Here is a 14,787-nt window from a genome sequence, read left to right as displayed (position 1 = left end):
TACATATACTAACTAATAAACAAGCAAATCTCTCCCTCACTCAGCAGCAGCTCTCCCTACTCTGCCTGTTTCCAGGTTAGACTGTGACGAGCATAGGGGCACCAGGTCTTATATAGACCTGATGACGCTATGCGGCCAGCCAATCACTGTAATGCCACAACCAACATGGCTGCGGCATGACAGCGTGTGGCAGGCAATCCCTGCACGTTCATTGGCTCTCTGAAAACTGCCAAACATGCAGGGCAGGGACCTGAGCTCCCGCCCGAGCAACCCGGAAATACTCGCCGAGTGCTGAGCATGTCGAGCACAGTGATGCCCTGGCGAGTACCGAGTAGTGGCGAGCAGGCTCGCTCATCACTAGTCACAGACAAATATTTAAAATGTTAACTATTCACCTGCTGCCATTTTTCTGCACCACAGTTCCTTTGTTTTCCTGCTTAATTGAGTCACTTGGCCTTCTTCTTTCATTAAGACATTTTTTGACTAGGTCCCTCTAGTTGCTGCCAGTTCTGAGCTGATGACACTGCTGGGCATCTTCCAATTTCAAAGGGAAATAAGCATGATGTATCTTTCATCTACTGTTCTAAGTTTCCTTGGCACAACACTACATCAATGGTCATAAACATTGTCCATTTCTTGATGTCTTCAATGTTGAGAAATAAAGGCAGATACTTATCCTTCATGTAATACCTGGCATCTGATTGGCTCCAAATGTATTATGTAGCAGGAAAACAACCTCAAATATACGGTCAATGTCATTAAAAATGATCCTCAGCAGAAAAAAGAATAAGAAGTCCTGAAAGTGATGATGTGGCCTCCATAGAACCATGAGAAGGATTTCAGCTAGCCTACTCCCAAAGGTGATCTGTGGAACAACAATGTTTGGAACAACCTTCCAGCTGAGTTCCTTCAAAAACTGTTTGCAAGTGTACCTAGGAGAATTGATGTTGGCATAGAGCGGTCACACCAAATAATGATTTGATTTAGATTTCCTTTTTGTTCATTCACTTTGCATTTTGCTTGAATTCAGCCTCCAAAGCAAAAAATATATAGGACCTAAACAAGGTCTCATGCAACGTCATGACATGCCTCACCTGCTGACATCATGACATTACGAGACCTTGTCTGTCTCGAAGCAGCAGAATGAGAATACTGGGCTTGAATGAGTGACAGTATACCTGGAAAATAAACTGAATCAGGGGGCGTGACCAAGAGCCATGGAAAGGTACTGTATTTTTTTTTAACCTTTGCTGGCACATTAGAATGACAGTGTCATTTTTCAGGATTTATGCAAGTAGAATTACCAAAAAAATTTGATTCTGTTGATTACATAATTTTTGTGAAATTTAAAGAATAACCACTGTTTTATTTTTTATTTCATAAATCCATAGTACACATGAAAATCAACAACTTTGCAGTATATCTTATCAGAGAAACCTCTTCCAGGACTGATAGTTCATTTTCAAAATTCTCAATTCCTGGGTAAAATCTGTCTTCTGTGAAGACAGATTATTACATTACTGAGATAGGAGATGGAATTTGATACTGATAAGATTCTATGTAGACATGAGGTGGTAGGAAGATGGAGGCACTCTGCCACCAGCTCCTCCCTTATCTTTCTCCTCCCCTTTACATAGAATCGTATCAGTATTAACTCCCATCTCCTATCTTAGTAATGTAACAATCTGTCTTCACTGAATACAGATTTTATCCTGGAATTCAGAATTTTGAAAATGAAAGATCAATCCTGCTAGAGACAGAAGCAGATTTCTCTGATAAGATATATTACAAAGTTTCTTATTTTCATGTGTACTATTGATTTATTAAATACAAATTAAAACAGTGGTTACTTTTTAAGGCGAATTACATTCACCACAAATTGATTTGCTCCTCTCTATCATGATCTTTTCATTACCAATAAACTGTTTAACCCCAAAATGTAAGACAAACAAAAAGCTCTGTCTAAACTTTGCAAGTTAAACACAAAGTGACATAAAGAAATCACTCCAAAGGCTGCCAAAAGGGAACAATAAAAAAACAGCAAAAGGAAAAGCAAAGCAATTTCACTTGCTGCGATTTTTGTTCCCTGACTTTACCAGATGTCAATGAAGTCAATCAGTATTTCTATTATGTCAAGCTATAAATGAGCAAGGACACAACAAATTAGCCTTTTCAGTGATGAATCAATATTGTAGCACACTAACATACATACAATCCAAGGCTCCCGAGAGTTTGCACTTCTGATGACGAAGTATTGCAAGCTGATTTGTAGTCTCCAGTTATACATGGAAGAAGGTGGGCAGAAAGGATGGATCAGCCTGTACTTCATGCATGATGGCTAATCCTATAATTACTGTTGTTTTATGCAAATATGCTAATCATGTTGGCCCTTGTCTTTGAGGTGAATGCCCCAATCAGTTGAACATGCAATACACAAGTTGTGAGAGTCATTAGCTTATCCTCAGCATTGTGTCACAGTTTTCAAACTTAGTACTAATATTGACATACACTTCATTATCCACTTACTTTAGATTTCCCTTTTTGTCTTGAATGCTTTACCTTGTTTTCTTCCCGTCACAGATCTTTAACTTGTACAATTTCCTTTTGCAATGTTTCTAGAGGTAGTTGACTTATGCCTGCCTTTCAGCATTAGGCCAAGTTCACACGTCCAGTAATCATCAGTTAGAATTAGAGCAGACCCATCAGCAATCAGTTGGCAAGAAAAGTTGCGAAGATACAATTTTTTTATCCGCTTGACAAAAACTGATTTCAACTGGATCAAGTTTTTTAACATTGAAAAGTATAGAAAACAGATCCGTTAAATAGCCATCCGTTTATCTCCCATTTGAAGAAAAATTCAGGTTTTTGGTTACTGGAGTTGAAAAAATAAATATGTAGCATATACTAATGGACATAACTTTCAAGTAATCCTTGATTTGAAACTGATCCAGTAAGCAAAAAAAGGATCTTTTTCAAATGGAAGAAACTGAAGACTATTTAATAGATCCGTTTTCTATAGACTTGAATGTTAAAAAAATGGATCCTGTTGAAATCAGTTTTTTCAGGCAGACAAGAAAGTTGTGTCTATTATTTTGTTAATGAATTGCTGCTGGATCTGTTCTAACAGGTGATTATTGGACATGTGAACATAGCCTTACACTGTTTGTTTTTATTCCTATTATTGCCAAGATTTTTTTTCCCATATACTTCTTTTTGATCTTACTTAATTGCTTACAAGCTGATCTAAACAAGATAGCCATGTACTTGTACAGAGATTCCTTCAGGTCCCCATATTTATACACCCTTGACTCGGCTGAACATGCTTCTGTTCTCGATAAGAAGGGAGGAAGTTGCTGCCAGAGACTTCTGCCCTTATCTCTCCAGAAAACAAAGAAGGATTGGGCATATTTAAATCCAACAGCCTGATCATTCTTTCCCATGGCTGACAGTAGGAGAAAGTCTGAAAACTGCTAAACACATTAGACAATTGGCTGGTATTGCTGAAATGTGTATGGCCATGTGCGTAAGGGGTGATGGAGTGCCCCTTTAAAAAATAGTATACAATGGCCACTTTGTGGAAGGAAGACAAGTGAACAGGGGTTAGTTCTGGAAAACGTTATTTACAAAGATACAAAAAGTTTGTTGGTTAGGGCTCATGCACATGACTGATTTTCATGGATAGCACTTGCAACCACGATATTCTTTGGGGCTGTGGACATGTCCAATTTTTTCCTTGAACCGAGTAGTCCGAGGAAGAAATCGAAGACATACCTGTATCCTGTTTTGATCCGAATGTCGGATAAAAATCGGCAATGTAAGTCTATGAGTCCGTAAAAACATCAGACCGCACTCGAATGACATCCAAGTGTGGTCCTATTTTCATGGACTGACAGAATGGAGAAGGTGGGAAACTGATGCAACTCTGATCAAACTCTGAACAGAACAATCAAACCATTTTTTATTGGGCAGAGAGAAAACCGTCATGTACTGCTTCTTTCTGCAGGAAACAGGGCTCGGTTTTTGATGGGCCTGAATATATAAAAAATGTCTTGTGGCTCCTTCTAGCAGTGAGCTAATTAAACAGTCCTTATCCCTTTTCACAAAATCTGTTGAAAGCCATGGTCTTGCTGCCTTCATCCACCACAGGTTCAATTTACTGGTGTACACACTAGCCTACTATGCTCCAGAACTATCCAGGTTTTTATGCTTAATAATAAGTCATTAATTTATTTTGAGTAAGCAGCTCCTCTTCAGCTGCATTCTGCCAGTACCATTGGAGCTGAACCTGCCCTTCTCTAATTTTCCAGCATGCTTTGCTCATCCCATTGTTCAATGGTTTGCCTTAATGAGCTGAAAGTCTGCCTCTCTGTTCTGACTGTATGCTATGTGACAGACAGGAGAGCAGGAGCAGAAAGACCTGTCTCCACTTCCTGTAAAGAGACAAAGACCTGCCCCTACTTTCTGTAATTCTTCTGTGTCTCTGCAACTAGGGACAAGTTACAAAGGCAGTGGAGCATATCTGTGGGGCATCAAGTTAGATAGAGAAGAGACAACTAGTTGCTATCACTTTGGAGTGATTATTTTTAGGGTTAAAAAACATAATTTTCAAAACAATCTGATTTGTGGATTGTCTATTGATCACAATTTTGAGTTAGCCATACGTCATTGGGAAGAGTTCAGTGAGCTGCTGTCAGGCAATTCTATTGGCAACCTCTTAGTGTAGTAGGATAAGTAGGATAAAAAAAGGATTGGACCTATTGAAATCCAACATGCCTGACCCTTCCCACTTCCATATCTCCAATCTGGCAATTAAAAGCCTTTCAAAACACAGTTGATGACTTATAATGGTCTTTATATAGTTGGCCATTTGGATATCTTGCTGGAGAAACAACCCAGATATTTAGTTCTCTAACCTCTACCTATTACCCATAGAAGGAGCAAGTGCTGGCATACAACACCGAGCCATTCATGGCTTTAGAAGAGATATTGAATGCTACTTGACAGATGCCTGTTATGGGTCCGGATGGTGGAACCACTGTGTCGTGGTACAAGGAGGGACCAGAAGGGCATAACTAAGGACCCACCCTGACCGACCTTGGCTACACAGCGGCTTAGTCGACTCCGTGAGCCAAGGAGGGACCGGGAAGGTAGAATAGGTGCCACTCTGGGACCGACCTTGAGAGAGCAGGCGACTCCCATGGTATTGGCAGCCAAAGCGGACAGGCACAGCAGATGGTCAGGCAGATGAGCATGGCTGGTAGGCAGGCAGGTAGTGCAGGAAGACAGACAGGCTCGTCTGGCAGGGCACGGCTGATAGACAGGCTGGTGGGCACGGCTGATAGACAGGCTGGCAGGCAAGCACTGGAACCTGAGGGCTGGAGAGAGTGTTAGACAAAACCAACTACAACATTGCACAGGCACCTCCATTTTGGAAGAGGTGCACTATACAGCAGATGTCCTCCGGCCATTGGCCGGGGACATTTTAGGACGGTGCGCACGGCCCCTTTAAGAAATAGGGAGCACGTGTGCGTGCACCCTAAGAACAGTGCCTGGGGATCTGTGCGCGGTGCGCGCACCCCGGGCAGGCACGGCATGGGAGCATGAGGGAGGAGCGGAGGATGCTGGACCAGGGAGCGGTGTCTCTGCCGGCGCTACACCACCCCCCCCCCCTTAATGCCCCCTCTTCTTCAAGCCCGCAAGAAATTTTTCCAGAAAAAGAGGAACATAAATGTTCTCCCTGGGCTCCCAAGATCTCTCCTCAGAACCGAACCCCTTCCAATAAACACGAAAGAAAGTCTTTCCTCTTACCTTTTTGGTAGCCAGAATGTTCTCTACCTCAAAAATGTCCTTAGTGGAGACTGGAGCAGGAGTGGTACCTGAATCGTCAGAGAAGGAATTGAGGACGACAGGCTTGAGGAGAGACACATGAAAGGAATTCAGGATCCGTAACGAGGCAGGGAGTTTAAACTTGTACGCCACCGGATTGATTTGACTCAAAATTCGAAAGGACCGATGAACCGTGGACCCAAATTGCATGAAGGTATCTTGAGGCGAACATACTTGGAAGATAACCAGACCTTGTCCCCTGGATGGAGTACCTACGTCTCTTGTCTGCATGTCTCTTCATCCGCTCAGAAGACTGTAGCAATGAAGACTTTGCGTCCTCCTAGATCACAGACAAGTCTTTAACAAGAGATTCCGCGGCGGTATTATCAACAGAAGTGGAAACGGGAAACGGAATATTGGGATATTGACCGTATACCACAAAAAACTAGACTTGGCAGAGGATTCACTCACATGATTATTGTAGGAAAATTTGGCCCAAGGTAGGAAGCAAGTGAGGATCTGATTGATATGCTCAACCTGGCCATTAGACTGTGGATGATAAGCCGAAGAGAAGTCTAATGCAACATTTAGCAGCTTGAACATGGCTCTACAGAAGCGTGAAGTAAACTGGACTCCTCTATCTGAGACAATATGAAGAGGTAGGCCATGGAGACGGAAGATGTGCAGAAAGAACACTTTAGCAAGATCTTGCGCAGAGGGTAGACCAGGTAGAGGAATGAAGTGAGCCATCTTGGAGAACCAGTCAGCAACCACCTAAATAACAGTTCATCTGGCCAATACAGGATCCGTGATGAAATCCATTGCAATATGTTGCCACGGAGCGGAAGGCACGGGTAAAGGAAGCAGTCAACCCTTCGGAAGTTGCCTAGGAGTCTTGTTTCGGGCACAGGAAGAACAGGCAGAGACGAAATCCGCAGCATCCTTGTGTAGGGTCAGCCACCAATAATGTCGGAAAATAAGCAGAGACGTTTTCCTCTGTCCGGCGTGGCCTGCCAGTTTAGATGAATGACCTCAGATTAGGACCCTCTTCCTATCTGGAGCTGCCACAAAAGTCTTACCTGGGGGCAGATAAGACTGATCAAATGGAGCTACAGTAATACTTTGGAGGACTCAATGATGTGTTGAGGCTCCTCTTCTTGGGAAATAGCAAAAGGCAATGGTACTTACCAGCCAAAGTTTCAAGAAAAATGCACACCAGGATGCAGCTGGCCCCCTTTTGTTAGAAGGAGGTAACACAGGTGCAGAATGCAATCACTCTCACCCACTGTCACTGGAGGAGCGACTGCCTAGCACTAGAACTGCACACAGACGAAACTTGCAGTAGGGTGCAATTCACACACTCGCAGCACCGTGCCTAGTTAGCATCCTATTACACTCCCCTACTATTCGATTAAGAGGGACGCCCGGCACCCTATCCGTGCATCGTCTCCTCTTGGTCAGTCGACAGAAACGATCTGTAGAGTGCGTCTGCCTTGATATTCTTATCTCCTGGCCGGATATGGAGAATGAAATTGAAGCGGGCAAAGAACAGGTACCATCTGGCCTGACGAGGATTAAGTCGTTGAGTGAACTGAAAGTAGGTGAGATTCTTGTGTTCCGTATAGATGACCACTGGATGCAAGGCCCCCTCCAGTAGGAACCGCCACTCTACCAGCAAAAGTTTGATGGACAGCAGTTTCCGATCTCCAATAAAATACAGTGGTGGCCAAAAGTATTGGCACCCCTGCAATTCTGTCAGATAATACTCTTCCTGAAAATGATTGCAATCACAAATTCTTTGGTCTTATTATCTTCATTTAATTTACTTGCAAGGAAAAAACACAAAAGAGAATGAAGCAAAAATCAAATCATTGATCATTTCACACAAAACTCCAAAAATGGGCCAGACAAAAGTATTGGAACCCTCAGCCTAATACTTGGTTGCACAACCTTTAGCAAAAATAACTGCGAACAACCGCTTCTGGTAACCATCAATGAGTTTCTTACAATGCTCTGCTGGAATTGTAGACCATTCTTCTTTGGCAAACTGCTCCAGGTCCCTGATATTTGAAGGGTGCCTTCTCCAAACTGCCATTTTGAGATCTCTCCACAGATGTTCCATGGGATTCAGGTCTGGACTCATTGCTGGCCACCTTAGAAGTCTCCAGTGCTTTCTCTCAAACCATTTTATAGTGCTTTTGGAAGTGTGTTTTGGGTCATTGTCCTGCTGGAAGACCCATGACCTCTGAGGGAGACCCAACTTTCTCACACTGGGCCCTACATTATGCTGCAAAATTTGTTGGTAGACTTCAGACTTCATAATGCCATGCACACGGTCAAGCAGTCGAGTGCCAGAGGCAGCAAAGCAACCCCAAAACATCAGGGAACCGCCGCCATGTTTGACTGTAGGGACCGTGTTCTTTTCTTTGAATACCTCTTTTTTTTTCCTGTACACTCTATGTTGATGCTTTTTCCCAAAAAGCTCTACTTTTGTCTCATCTGACCAGAGAACATTCTTCCAAACGTTTTAGGCTTTCTCAGGTAAGTTTTGGCAAACTCCAGCCTGGCTTTTTTATGTCTCGGGGTAAGAAGTGGGGTCTTCCTGGGTATCCTACCATACAGTCCCTTTTCATTCAGACGCCGACGGATAGTACGGGTTGACACTGTTGTACCCTCGGACTGCAGGGCAGTTTGAACTTGTTTGGATGTTAGTCGAGGTTCTTTATCCACCATCCGCACAATCTTGCGTTGAAATCTCTCGTCAATTTTTCTTTTCCGTCCACATGTAGGGAGGTTAGCCACAGTGCCATGGGCTTTAAACTTCTTGATGACACTGCGCACGGAAGACACAGGAACATTCAGGTCTTTGGAGATGGATTTGTAGCCTTGAGATTGCTCATGCTTCCTCACAATTTGGTTTCTCAAGTCCTCAGACAGTTCTTTGGTCTTCTTTCTTTTCTCCATGCTCAATGTGGTACACACAAGGACACAGGACAGAGGTTGAGTCAACTTTAATCCATGTTAACTGGCTGCAAGTGTGATTTAGTTATTGCCAACACCTGTTAGGTGCCACAGGTAAGTTACAGGTGCTGTTAATTACAAGAATTAGAGAAGCATCACGATTTTTCAAACAGTGCCAATACTTTTGTCCACCCCCTTTTTTAGGTTTGGTGTGGAATTATATCCAATTTGGCTTTAGGACAATTCTTTTTGTGTTTTTTCATTGAAGACAAATTAACTGAAGATAATAATACCAAAGAATTTGTGATTGCAATCATTTTCAGGAAGAAACTGAGTATTATCTGACAGAATTGCAGGGGTGCCAATACTTTTGGCCACCACTGTAGTTGCGTTCCGAGGGCGAGAAGACCTTGGAAAAGAAGCCGCAGGTCACCATTTGTCCAGACGAGGATTTCTGGGTGAAAACTGCTCCGGCCCCTGAGGAAAGGCATCAACCTCCAGGAAGAACTGCTTGTTACAGTCAGGACGATGAAGCACCGGAGTAGAAGAGAAGGCTTGTTTCAAGGACATGAAGGCTTCTTCCGCCTCTGAAGTTCATTTCTTGGGATTGACCCCTTTGCAGGTCAGAGCGGAGATGGGAGCAGTCTGGGAGGAAAAATGAGGAATGAACAGGCGATAATAATTAGCAAATCCCAGAAACCGATGTATAGCCTTCAACCCCTCAGGTCGGGGCCACTTTAGGACAGCAGACACCTTCTCGGAATCCATTATGAGCCCGTTCTCCGAGATTATGTACCCCAGGAAGGGAAGAAATGTCTGTTCAAAACGTCTCTTCGATGTGAGGGCAGATCCAAAGAGAACACCAGGATATCGTCCAGGTACACTACCATGCATGAATATAGAAGATCTCGGAAGATGTCGTTCACCAGTTCCTGGAAGACTGCTGGTGCATTGCAGAGTCCGAAGGGCATCACATGGTACTCATAGTGGCCATCCCAAGTGTTGAATGCCATCTTCCACTGATCACCTTGGCGAATCCGGATCAGATTGTATGCGCCATGGAGATCGAGCTTAGTAAAGGTCTTGGCGCCCTTGAGGTGATCAAACAACTCGGAGATGAGAGGCAGAGGATACTTGTTTTTGATGGTAACCTGATTTAGACCCCTATAGTCGATACAAGGGCGAAGAGAGCCATCCTTCTTTTTGACGAAAAATAATCCTGCTCCAGCCGGAGAGGTGGATTTCTGAATAAATCCCCTAGCAAGATTCTCTTCAATGTATTTGTACATGGCACGGGTCTCGGCTAAAGACAGGGGGTAAATTTGACCTCGGGGTGGCGAGGCACTAGGAATGAGAATGATAGGACAGTCATATGGCCTATGAGGAGGAAGTGTCTCAGCCTCCTTCTTGTCAAAGACGTCAGCGTATGACCAGTAGGGTGCTGGCAAGCCAGGCAAATTAGCTAGAGTGGACGGAGGTCAAGCCGGATGGACAGGAACCAAGCAGGTCTTGTGGCACTCCTTGCCCCAGGGGAGCACCTCTCCCGAACTCCCATTCAAGACTGGCTCATGTCTCTGAAGCCAGGGCAGTCCAAGCAGCAAAGGATGAGAGAGGCCGGACAGCACGTAGAGGGAGATTTTCTCCGAGTGTAGCATACCAATCTGGAGAAGTACGGGCTCAGTGACAAACATGATGGACTCGGAAAGGGGACTCCCATCCACTAAAGGAACCGCCAACGGATCCGAAAGCCATTGAATGGGGATCTGATACTGCTCCACAATGGCCTGTGGCCTGTTGAATAAGATTCCCAGCGGCACCGGAATCCAGATAGACAGTCTCGAAAAAGTATATCTTACCACAGATTATCGATACAGACAGAGTCAGGGGTAGAGAGGAAGGATTTTTGCCCAGGATGACCCCTCCAAGTGATCCTGGGCACTGGAGTTTCCCGGTCTTTTTGGATAAGAGCGGATTAGATACTCCGAACTGCCATAGTAAAAGCATCTTCCCTCGGCTCGGCAGGCGAGACTTGACCATTCTTACCTGGTCTACCTGCATAGGTTCAGGGATGGATGCCAAGGCAGGGGCTTGTGGAGAGACTGGCCTTTGGAAGGTTGGTGCAAGGCACTGAGATTTCCTCTCACGTATCACCTCCTTAGAACGCTCCTGAAACCTGATGTCGATTCGTGGCCAAAGACACAAGGTCATCCAGAGAGGTGGGTATGTCACGACCGGCTAGTTCATCCTTGATTCGCCCTGAAAGACCTTCCCAAAAGGTAGACACTAGAGCCTCTTTGTTCCAGGCAAGTTCAGATGCGAGGGTGCAGAAATGCACAGCGTACTGGTCCACCGTGAGGTTCCCTTGGCGTAGACAAAGAAGAGAGGAGGCAGTCGAGGACGTGCAGCCGGGCTCATCGAAAACCCTGCAGAAGGCCAGAAGGAAAGCCTGGAGGTTGGATACCAGAGGAGCCCCTCTCTCCCATAGGGGATTGAGCCACGCCAAAGCCTCTCTGGTGAGATGAGACATGACAAATGCCACTTTAGCCCGGTTGGAAGCGAACTGATGAGCCAGGAGCTCAAAGTGCAGCATGCACTGGTTGAAGAAGCCCCGACACAGAGCAGGATCCCAGCCAAAGCATTGAGGGGCAGATAGTCAGGTTCCAAAGCTGGATGCCACACCGCCACTGGGTTGAGGTGTAGGCGGAGCTGATGCCGCTTGGTTAGAGATGGACACAGCCGGGGCGGACAGTGCATCCAAGAGGGAGTTTACAGTTGGCAGATAGGACTGGATTGTATCCTGTTGAGATCGCTGGCGGGAGACCTCTTGGTACAGGTCTGAGAGCGAGGGAGCCTGGGAGCTACCGGATTCCATGTCCTGTGCAAACTGTTATGGGTCCAGATGGTGGAACCACTGTGCTGTGGTACAAGGAGGGACCAGAGGGGCGTAAGGACCCACCTGGACTGACCTTGGCTACACGGCAGCTTTGTTGACTCCGTGAGCCAAGGAGGGGCCGAGAAGGTGGACCAGGTGCCACTCTGGGACCAACCTTGAGAGAGCAGATGACTCCCACGGGATTGGCAGCCGAAGCGGACAAGCACGGCAGATGGTCTGGCAGATGAGCACGGCTGATAGGCGGGCAGGTAGTGCAGGAAGGCGGACAGGCTCGGCTGGCAGGCTGACAGGTGGGCACAGCTGATAGACAGGCTGGCGGGCATGGCTGATAGACAGGCTGGCGGGCACGGCTGATAGACAGGCTGGCGGGCACGGCTGATAGACAGGCTGGCAGGCAAGCACTGGGACCTGAGGGCTGAAGAGAGTGTTAGACAAAACAAACTAAAACATTGCACAGGCACCTCTATTTTGGAGGAGGTGCCTTATATAGCAGATGTCCTCCGGCCATTGGCCGGGGACATTTTAGGACGGCACGCGCGGCCCTTTTAAGAAACAGGGAGCACGTGCGCATGCCCTAAGAACAATGCCCGGGGATCTGCGCAATGCGCTTGCACCCTGGGCAGGCACGGCGTGGGAGCAGGAGGGAGGAGCGGAGGATGCCGGACCAGAGCCGTGGCGGTAAGGCGTGTCTGCTGGACAGAAGGCTGAGACTCTGACGTTACAATGCCCATTGGAGAGTTGTAGAAAGGTTTTGCTTCTTCTGGTCAAAAAACAGGTTATTACTAGTGATGAGAGAGCATGCTCATTACTCGAGATTTACGAGCATGCTCGGGTGTGTTCTGAGCATCTTCAGCGCACTCGAATGTTATGTTTAAGTCACTCCGTGTGCATGATTGGTGACTGTTTGACAGCTTTAATGCATGTGAGGAATGCCTGTTTGTTAGGCATTCCTCAAATGTATTAAAGCTGTCAAAAAGTCGCAAATCATGCACACACAGTGACTCAAACATATCATTCGAGCACTCCGCAAATATTTGGTGAGCACCCGAGCATACTCGCCGAAAGGGTTAACAGAACACGCTCGCTCATCACTAGTTATTACTAAAAATGAGCGGATCAGGAAAAATGTGCCTGTGCTCAAGGAAATTCAAATTGCAGAGAAGTTATTCTCAGGGAATTTAATGTCCCTTAGTATGCTCTGGGGTCTCTCCATATTCCTGATTTTGATAAACGTAAAAAATAAAAAATTCGTTATTAACCTTGCCACTCACCTCTCCGGCCTCTTCCCTCCTCACCATCACCCATCACCCATCAGATCCTTGCCGCATCTTCCTATTACTCCTCAGTGACCATTGAAATTCCCGGACCTCTTACGCTAGGCCAGGACTTTCAGCTCTGATATGGCATAGTAATATTCTGTGCAAACAAACGAAAGGTCACAGTGTCATGGCATCATGATGTGCGCTGCCATCTTGCACGAGTATAAGCAGAATAGTTCCGGAGATTTCTATGCTTATTGTGGCAATCAGTAGAGGCAACGAGGACTGGTTGGTGATGGTAAGAAAAAGCAAAGAAATGAGCCAGACCATAAGTTGTTATACTTTCAATGTTTAAGAGAATGTTTACACTGTGGCCATTTCACAGATAAAACCCAAGAAAAAAAAAAAAAAATGAGCGTATACTCTATAGTAAGTAAATAAGTGCTCAAAATAATGTCATCAAAATAACCTATGTTATTTACATGTACTATTACTATTTACTTACTATAAGGTATTTGCTCATTTTGATTTTTTCTTGGGTTTTGTCTGTTAAATGGCCACAGTGTGAACATGCTCTTACACACTGCACATATACCAATTTATTCTCTGGCTCATTTCTTTGGTTTTGATGTAGTTTCTTGTACTTTGTACAAACAGTGATGTGGCTCCCCCTTTCTGAGCGAGGCATTTCATCTATATAGCTTCCCATGGACAGGTGTCTGCACAGTCGGGCCCCTGTCCTGCTCTGCCCCTATTCACACTAAGATCAATTGACAGAAGGTGAAATTTTAAACCTAGAGACAGGATAGGACCATCCCAATTGGGTAGACCTTGTCGCGATGGGATGACTTTTATGCCATTTTGACCAAAATAGTGTTAATTAAGTACCCAATGTTATTTACATGTACTATTACTATTTATTTATATACTTACTACAGGGTATATGCTCATTTTATTATTTCTTGTGTTTTGTCTGCTGATGGTAAGGAGCAGAGAGGCAGGAGGGAAGAGTGGTATGTTGAGTATAAGGTTTTCTTTTTAAACCGTTTGATGGCCTTTTAAAGTTCAGAAAAATGGCAGAAACTGGCCGACATTTTACCCAGTCTGCACGGAAGCGAATTACAAAAAACAAATTGCATTTTTGCGAATGCAGATTTAAAAAGAAAAAAAATCGAATAGAATTCACTGCCAGTCGAATATATTCGCTCATCTCTAGTTATTACCATACCCAGGCCTATATCTCAAAGTGGTCTGTTTGCTTCCCCTTGAAAAAAATGCTAATAATTCTCAAAGTAATGTTAAATATTCGAGTATATGCCAGTCTACAGATGTAAGAAATCATTTACACGTATAATATTAATTCCAGATCCAATTATCAGTTTTTATAAAATGAAATTGTAGCTAATCAACCTGCTTTTCTTTTCACCTCTAATGGTAAGTAGGATCAAGAAAGAAACAATTAGCAGAGACCCCACCTGTAGGGAACATGGTGGGAATTTCATTCTGTTTGTCAGTGTGGTGAGATCAGTAAGTTCTTGTGATTTTCATGATAAAATTGTAGGTCTGCACGTGAAATCAGACCTTTGGTGTTTGAAGTAATATGTCTCCATTGGAGAAAACCTTCAGGGGACCAACAATTAATCAACATAATTTTGCTTCGAGCTAGAAAGTGCATATTGAACAAATGGATATATAATTCAGCACTGGCAAATAGACAATTATCTTATCAGCTACAGCTAATAATATCTATGGCGTAATGGGACCTATTATTAGATAAGGAGTCTACTCCCCATAGTTGGGAAAAATAACATAATTATATTACAGAACCTTAATGGAGAAAAGTTGATG

Source organism: Phyllobates terribilis, unplaced genomic scaffold (assembly GCF_046119375.1).
Source record: "Phyllobates terribilis strain yellow unplaced genomic scaffold, ASM4611937v1 Scaffold_1__5_contigs__length_1240528914, whole genome shotgun sequence".
NCBI classification, from domain to species: domain Eukaryota; kingdom Metazoa; phylum Chordata; class Amphibia; order Anura; family Dendrobatidae; genus Phyllobates; species Phyllobates terribilis.
The sequence above is the reverse complement of the archived record's forward strand: the minus strand, read 5'-3'. Positions refer to the sequence as shown.